The sequence below is a fragment of the Trachurus japonicus genome, chromosome 16 (genome assembly GCF_045865225.1).
Source record: "Trachurus japonicus isolate A0001 chromosome 16, Traja_1.0".
Lineage (NCBI taxonomy): Eukaryota > Metazoa > Chordata > Actinopteri > Carangiformes > Carangidae > Trachurus > Trachurus japonicus.
Genome location: NC_140922.1, coordinates 14869010 through 14875767, shown reverse-complemented (window position 1 = coordinate 14875767; position 6758 = coordinate 14869010). Strand labels below are relative to the sequence as shown.

Genomic DNA, 6758 nt, shown 5'->3' with positions numbered 1-6758 from the left:
GTGCCTGCCCAGTTGACTCTGCTGGGGATTCAAAAGAACGATAAAGAGCAAGGCTGGGAACATATGGGTGTGGCGACAGGACTTTACGGATCCCATCCTTCTTATTCTTCTCCATCTATCTGCCTTAACATCCATCCATCTGTCCATGGCAAGGGTTTTCACCTCTCACACATGAGTGCCTTTTTTGTCACCAGCTCAAATGTCTGACCTCTTGTAAGAAGGAAATTAAAACATAAAAGACATAAAAAAGGAATGGAGTGACTTCGTAGGCGCAGCCAGAAAGAAAGCAGCGAATATGGATTACAAAGTTATGAATGACACCGTTTCAACTTACGGCCCCATCTGCTTTAAGTTACCTGTAGGGCGGAGGACCACATGATGGACATTTAATGGAAGTTACAGAACATAAATAAAAAAAACGTTTGTGATGAAAATCCTATTGGAATGGGGGGTTTGCAGTTCAAGACTTCACAACTGCTTTTATATTTTCAGAATTCCTGGGCAATATCATAATTTTACTGTAGCAATACATAGTGCATTTTAAGTATTGTACTATCCTTTTTCACATGTCTGTTGTCTTAAAGGGAAGACAATAGAGAGGATGTAAACAAAAAAGAGTTTATAAGAAGAGAAGGAGTGTGCTGAGATAGCTGTTGTCTGACCAAAGGCTTCCTGGGCAGAGCAGAGATGATCTCTGAGACTCACAGCATGAACTCCACACACCCTTCACCACACAAACAGCATGAATCCTGTGCACCGCATGAGTGTGCCTTGTGGCTCCCACACACCATGTCTTGGAGATACACACACACACACACCTAGTGAAACACATGGACAAAGCATTACTCCAAGCAAGACCTCAAAGTCTGACCGATGTGGAATCCACAGTTTCCCACAGAATTTGTCTTCATCCAGAGGCAAAACAAGCTATAAAAAAGAGAATCCTCTTTATCTTTACAACTTTTCCCATTCAGACCAATCACTTCAAGGACGATGACTTTGCTTATGGCCTACACAGAAACATCAAACTAGAACCATAAACACCTGCCCAACTGTAATTTAAAGATGCTGCAGCTCCGTATCAGAAACACCCAAGCAAGCATTACCTACAGCTCATGTATACATCAGCTACTTGACTGTGACTTTTACCGGGCAGGGAAAATACTGCATTCGGCTTCACTTTCCCCTGGCCATAATATAAAAAAAAACAAATGTGCAATAAATATGCAGTTACACAACTTTCACTGTGTAACCATCTGTTCAACTTCACTGTGGGAACTAACTTTTTGTCCTCACCTCCGAATTTATACATCTGCAGTCACAACGCATATCCACTATGCCTGGTCATGTATTCCTTTGTACAACTGTGTAATTGTGGACCTTGTTTATTGTTGTTTGTCACCCCACCTTCATTGTTGTTACACCGTCTGCTTGTACCTTACTAAGGTTGACACATCTCTCGAGGGGTATGATGTACTGTGCCTTATGTACAAGATATAACAAAGAGAACACCATCTGTATGAGTTTGGAAGCACGGGAGGTGAATTTGTGTGTGTGTATGTGTGTGCACATCTGAGCGCGAGGGAACAAAGCCATCCCCTTATGGCCCATTGTTTTGGAAGGGTATGACTCTTGCACCCCTCCCCTGGTTGTTGGGGGAATAGAGCACAGTCTGGCTAATATTTAACTAATGACTGTACCTTCCAGACTCGACCGCCCTCCTCTCACCAACTGCCAGACCTGAGCCATCTCTGCAGTGAACGTCACTGAAGTGTGGCTGTGTGAAATAGAATGTGGAGGGATGGGGCTCTGCACAGTATCAGGGGAGAGGGGTACGGGAGAAAATAACTGTTGGAGAGCCCATAAAAGAGCTGTGAGTGAGGGAGAGATGGATGCACGCTGTTGTGTGGGAGGCCAACGAGTCCAGCAGTCTGAGAGAATGCCATATGCTACCTTGAGGCAGGCAAAGTCTGGCAAAAAGCGAAGGAGAAGTCGAGTTAGACAAGAGTGGCTGGTTTCCATCAGCACTGATATTATATGTGTCTGGCCTTCACATTTCTCATCAAGGAGCACACTTATCCCCTAGTCTCCCTTATAGATACAGGCTATGCTACTGACAGAGGGGAAACAAGAGAAGGGGCTGAAAGAGGCAGAGGAAGGAGGGACAGAGATAGGGAGAATGAGTGAAAAGGCATAATTAGATAATGAGGACTGTGTGTGTCAAGTGGGAGAGACAGAAGAGGAAAACAGAAGTCTGTGAGGGCAAAATAACAAGACGAGTGGATATTGAGCGGAAGTCAGGGAGACGGGGAGAAGTGAAGAGGGGCAGATAGATATAAAAGATGCAGCAGGGCTGATTATTGTTATGGTGCCACCAATGTGGACTGAAGCCCTGGTGCTGCCAGGCAAATGTAGTATTAGTCACTTCAATAATTAATCACCCTGGGAGCATGTCGTTGCAGCCATGCACTGACCCATTTCTCTGATATTTTTCTCAACAGTAACATACCCACAGAGCCCCTTTTCCTCCATACCTTCATTTAGTGAGGTGGGGGGTGCAGGCCCAAATCCTCTGGGTCAAGCCTGGTCATTTATTAGCCACATTTCTCAGGAGAAATAAAAGTAATCTCACTGCTCTTCTCAAAGGCTGGAAACCATGCAGGGAGACAGAATAGCGGCCTCGCCTGTGGCCCAATGGGCCTTACTGACTGTCTGTCCTGGTGAAATATGAAGCCCATATGTAGGACGGCCATCTGAAAGAGAGACCCAACAGGGCTCCTTCAGGCTTTGATGCTCATCACCACAAAAGCAGATGGCGGTCTCCTGGTCTTAAAAGTTTTTTTTTGCAACAACCCTCCCTCTCCTTTTATCCAATCCTATCCGGCCTATTAGCCCCCTGCCTGTCATGGTCTAGCAGGCTATGCTTAGCCCCCGGGGGGCTTCCAGAGCTATGGAATGAAGTCAAGCTTCCCCATTGACACAGGTCTCACTGGATAGCTTTGAATAGAAGTCAACCGAGTGAAAAGGCATGTTTTAGAGGACAAAATGGAATAAGGTGTGGGGTGGATCAATACTGCAGGGTTGTTTGGACTTGAAATGCTTTGCTCTCTGTGTGCTCAGACAAAGCAGCGCTGACTGCAGGTGGCAAAGAATTTTTCCGGACATTGGATAAAAAGTAACAAAGGATGTTTAATGGAAGAAAAACCCGCATGCATCTGTCTGAAAGATTGCGATCAAAGCACAGAGGTAACCTGCTGCGTGTGCTCTGTATCCATTCTTGCTCTCTTCACTAAAACAGACAGGATTTGTCACCAAGGTCCAATCGCAAAACCTGTGTGCAGCTCGCACCCAAGCAATTTCTGAACCAGAGAGGCAATCAAGGACTTAAAGTCAGACACAATGCAAATAGGTCTGAGAGCCCATCTGTAGTAATCCAACAGTCCCTCCTGCATGAGTCTGCTCTCCGTCTCAGCCTCTCTGTGGCACAAGCCAATTAACTGTTTGATTCAGAGCTGGGGATGAACACCCTAATTGATTACATGGCGATAGTCAATTCAATTATCAATTTAGGCACAAAAAGCTGAGCAGCGACACACAGCCCCGGAAGTTTGGCGAACGAGTTCTTCAGTAACTTGGCAGCACAGTCGCCGTGTGTGTGTTTGTTTAAGCGTAGGAATGAAAAGTACAGGAGGAAGGCAGGGAGGCAGAGGAAGAGAGAGGCAGGAAGACTGACACTGCAGGTTGTTTACTCGCAGTCTCTGACTTACACCTCTCCTCTGCTTCTTCTCTCTCCTCAACACAGACATTCTTCGCTGCCTAAAGCGCACAAAGAAACACACACACACACACACACACACACACACACACACAGTCAGAGGGAAAACACACACAAACACACACACACACACACACACACACGTACAGTATATAACACACACAAGCTCACAAATATTTGTATGAATGCAAACAAAGAGATGTTATTATCAATTTGGACATATTCTCTGCAGGTGTGCTGAATTCATACAAATTAAAATAAAAAATAAGCCTATTAACACACACACACAAACAGCAAAACATATGCATACATAATTAAGAACAAAGAAAAGACAAACCCACAAACATTTTCACTTGCACACGCTCATAGGTGCACATGCATGAACACACAAAACCACGCGGGTATTCAGGGATTTGCAGTGATTGAATCATATGAAAAAAAAAACCCTTCTTTTCCTCATCATGCCTGTGATTCTGCTTTGTTTACTCTGTCATGGAGAGTTGCTCCGTTCGATCAGGCTGGAGAGGCACTGGGTTGGGTGGTTGTGCTAACGAAGTCTCAATGTGCCGTCTGTCGACAGGGTAATTTCCCAGGATAGCTCCGTGTCTCACTCCTCATGGTTCCACTGGTAAAGATAGAAGGAGATCAGCACCTGAGCCATTGGAGAGGAGAAACCAAATGGGTAAAGATTTCTATTTCAATCCACTGTCTTCACTCAGTGCCTATTTCACAAGGCGTCTTTTCAGTGGATGTGTCCAAACCATTTATATGCACATGCAGCTTATCATTGTTGGAGCTCCCTTGGCCCTGGACACAAATTCTCAACAAGCAAAAAAATGGAAATAGAAATACGCAGTAAAAGTTCATGAAAACCAGGTAAAACCATTCCTCGATTTGCACCTTAAGGAACAAAAGTAATTTAACTTAACATGTTATGATAAACATTTACATGCCAGTGCATTTTTTAAAGACTTAAGGAAGTTCTCATGTAACTACCGCAATCACGAAACGTAAACTATTACTCTGCCAGAGCCATATATTTACGTATATATCATGGTATATACAGTATATTATACTACAAGGTTAAGGTTTGTCTTCCTGTTTAAAATGTGGGATTATGCCAGATGTGAGAGAGTGCCTATCATCATCAAGTCATATCAGTCAGTTGGTTAATAACTGAAAAATGTGAATTTAATAATCGTACTGGCAATTAATGTGGGCGGCTTCGGGCAGTAAAGATGCGAGAGATACGGTCCTGTTGAAAAAGAGAACGGCCTCGTTAGGATTGTGTAGAGGCAGAGTTCTTTGCTGATAGTTTGGTGCTGCTTAATTAATCGAGCTTGAGTGCTCTACAGAGAGTCTTTATCTTAAAATTTACACATCTGCTCTGTTTGGGTCATAATATAACAAAGAAAAGGGCTCGTTGGCCAAGGAGGTGCAGGCCACAATGTTGAAATTTTTGAGAGGGATTGCAGTCGCACTGGGAGGCACTGATGGACAAACTGGCACATCAGCCAGTGCAAAAGGCATGCACCGGTATTCACCTCCCTCTAGTCACTATGACACACTGGCTGACAGAGAAAACCACCATTCTGTCATTGCACACCCCTGGTCAGACAGTGATGATGACTGCTTACACAATGACATATAAATTACACCTCTTTTCCATTAACTGGGAATAGTCCAGGAAAAATATGCTCCTGCTCGAGCAGGGCAAGATGGAGACAAGAGGGTATTGTAGTAGAAAAAAGAATGCAAAGACCGTTGGCAAGGGGGTTGGAGAATTTTTTTTGTTATGTTACTTGAGACAAAAAGTGTGCCACAGGGACTTCTCCATCAATCTAACTGAGTCCTCTTTGGTCCTTCTAAGGATACAGTGCATGTGTGAATATGAGGGTTAGCAGCAGGGGGTTGCATGGATATAAGGCACTGCAAGTGGTCCTCCCAGATGGTTGCGTCCCACTGCTAGTAGGAGGTCTGCAGCCTTTATCTATGACAGGCAGTAGGTCTTAACATCCTCCACACACGCTGCCCTGCTCCAAGCCTGAGGCCCACAGGGCTGAAGTTATGAGGGAGGCAGGGTGTCCCAGCGCACGAACAATTCCCTGTTTCCCCTTAGTCTTTTTTGTTGTTTTTTTCACTAAAGAAAGAAAAGACCTCAATGACAGCCACTGCTCAAACACACAGGGGACTGAGGATGCTCTGTTCTTTGGAAAGGACTATCTTCCCCCTAACTGCCACACACACACATACCCATGAATGCCTGCACACACACACACTCACATGCACAAATGCCCCAGCATGGCTCCTTCCTCCTCTGAGGGTTGAAACTGGTCCAGAGCATCAGCGTTGTTGGAGAGGCTTACCGAGGGAGAGAAGGAAAGTCGACTGGAGGAAGAGCAAGAAAGACTGCAAGAGAGAAACGGAGAGACAGTCAGGGAGATGCCAGGAGACACTGAGCCACAACACATTCCTAATCGACTTGCTGCCGACTTGCAAATCCAGCGTCCTCATCTGGTCTAAGCAAGGTCAACTGTGAGATGTGCTGAAACAAACCGAGGGAGACAGACGAAGGGAGATGGGAAAAGACTGGATGAGTAACTGGTGCGGGGAATAGGTGTTGTTAATAGAGAGAGGTGACAGGATCTAGATTTAGGACAGTGTGTGTCTGCTGTTTCATAAGGTGAATTTTAAAAAGTTGTCCACCTCTGTGTCCTCCACAATGCCACCTTGTTACCACTCAAATATCCAGGAAGTCATTTTTCAGAGAGGCTGGTGTGTCACTGTGTGTGCGTGTCATAGCGGATAGGGGTAATTCTTTTATCCTTTGACCCAGATTTGAGGGAGAACTGAACAGGAGACATGAAAGACACAGACCTCCCAGTGGAGCCGGGGTCATGTGCAACCTGAACACAGCCGCACACCGGCACAGCCAGCTGAGCAGAAAACACTATTATGCATACACACAGTGAGGTCCATACAG

At 45.1% G+C, this 6758-nt stretch overlaps 1 long non-coding RNA gene across 1 annotated transcript; it reads right to left on the bottom strand.

Moving 5' to 3' along the window:
- Nucleotides 1-1740: 1740 nt before the first annotated feature.
- On the bottom strand, nt 1741-6377 carry LOC146972091 (uncharacterized). The gene is made up of 3 exons (XR_015037933.1): nt 6029-6377; nt 4262-4427; nt 1741-3816 (listed from the first exon to the last, which is right to left on the bottom strand). It is a non-coding gene; the product is annotated as an uncharacterized LOC146972091 (long non-coding RNA).
- Between the last annotated feature and the right edge of the window lie 381 nt (nt 6378-6758).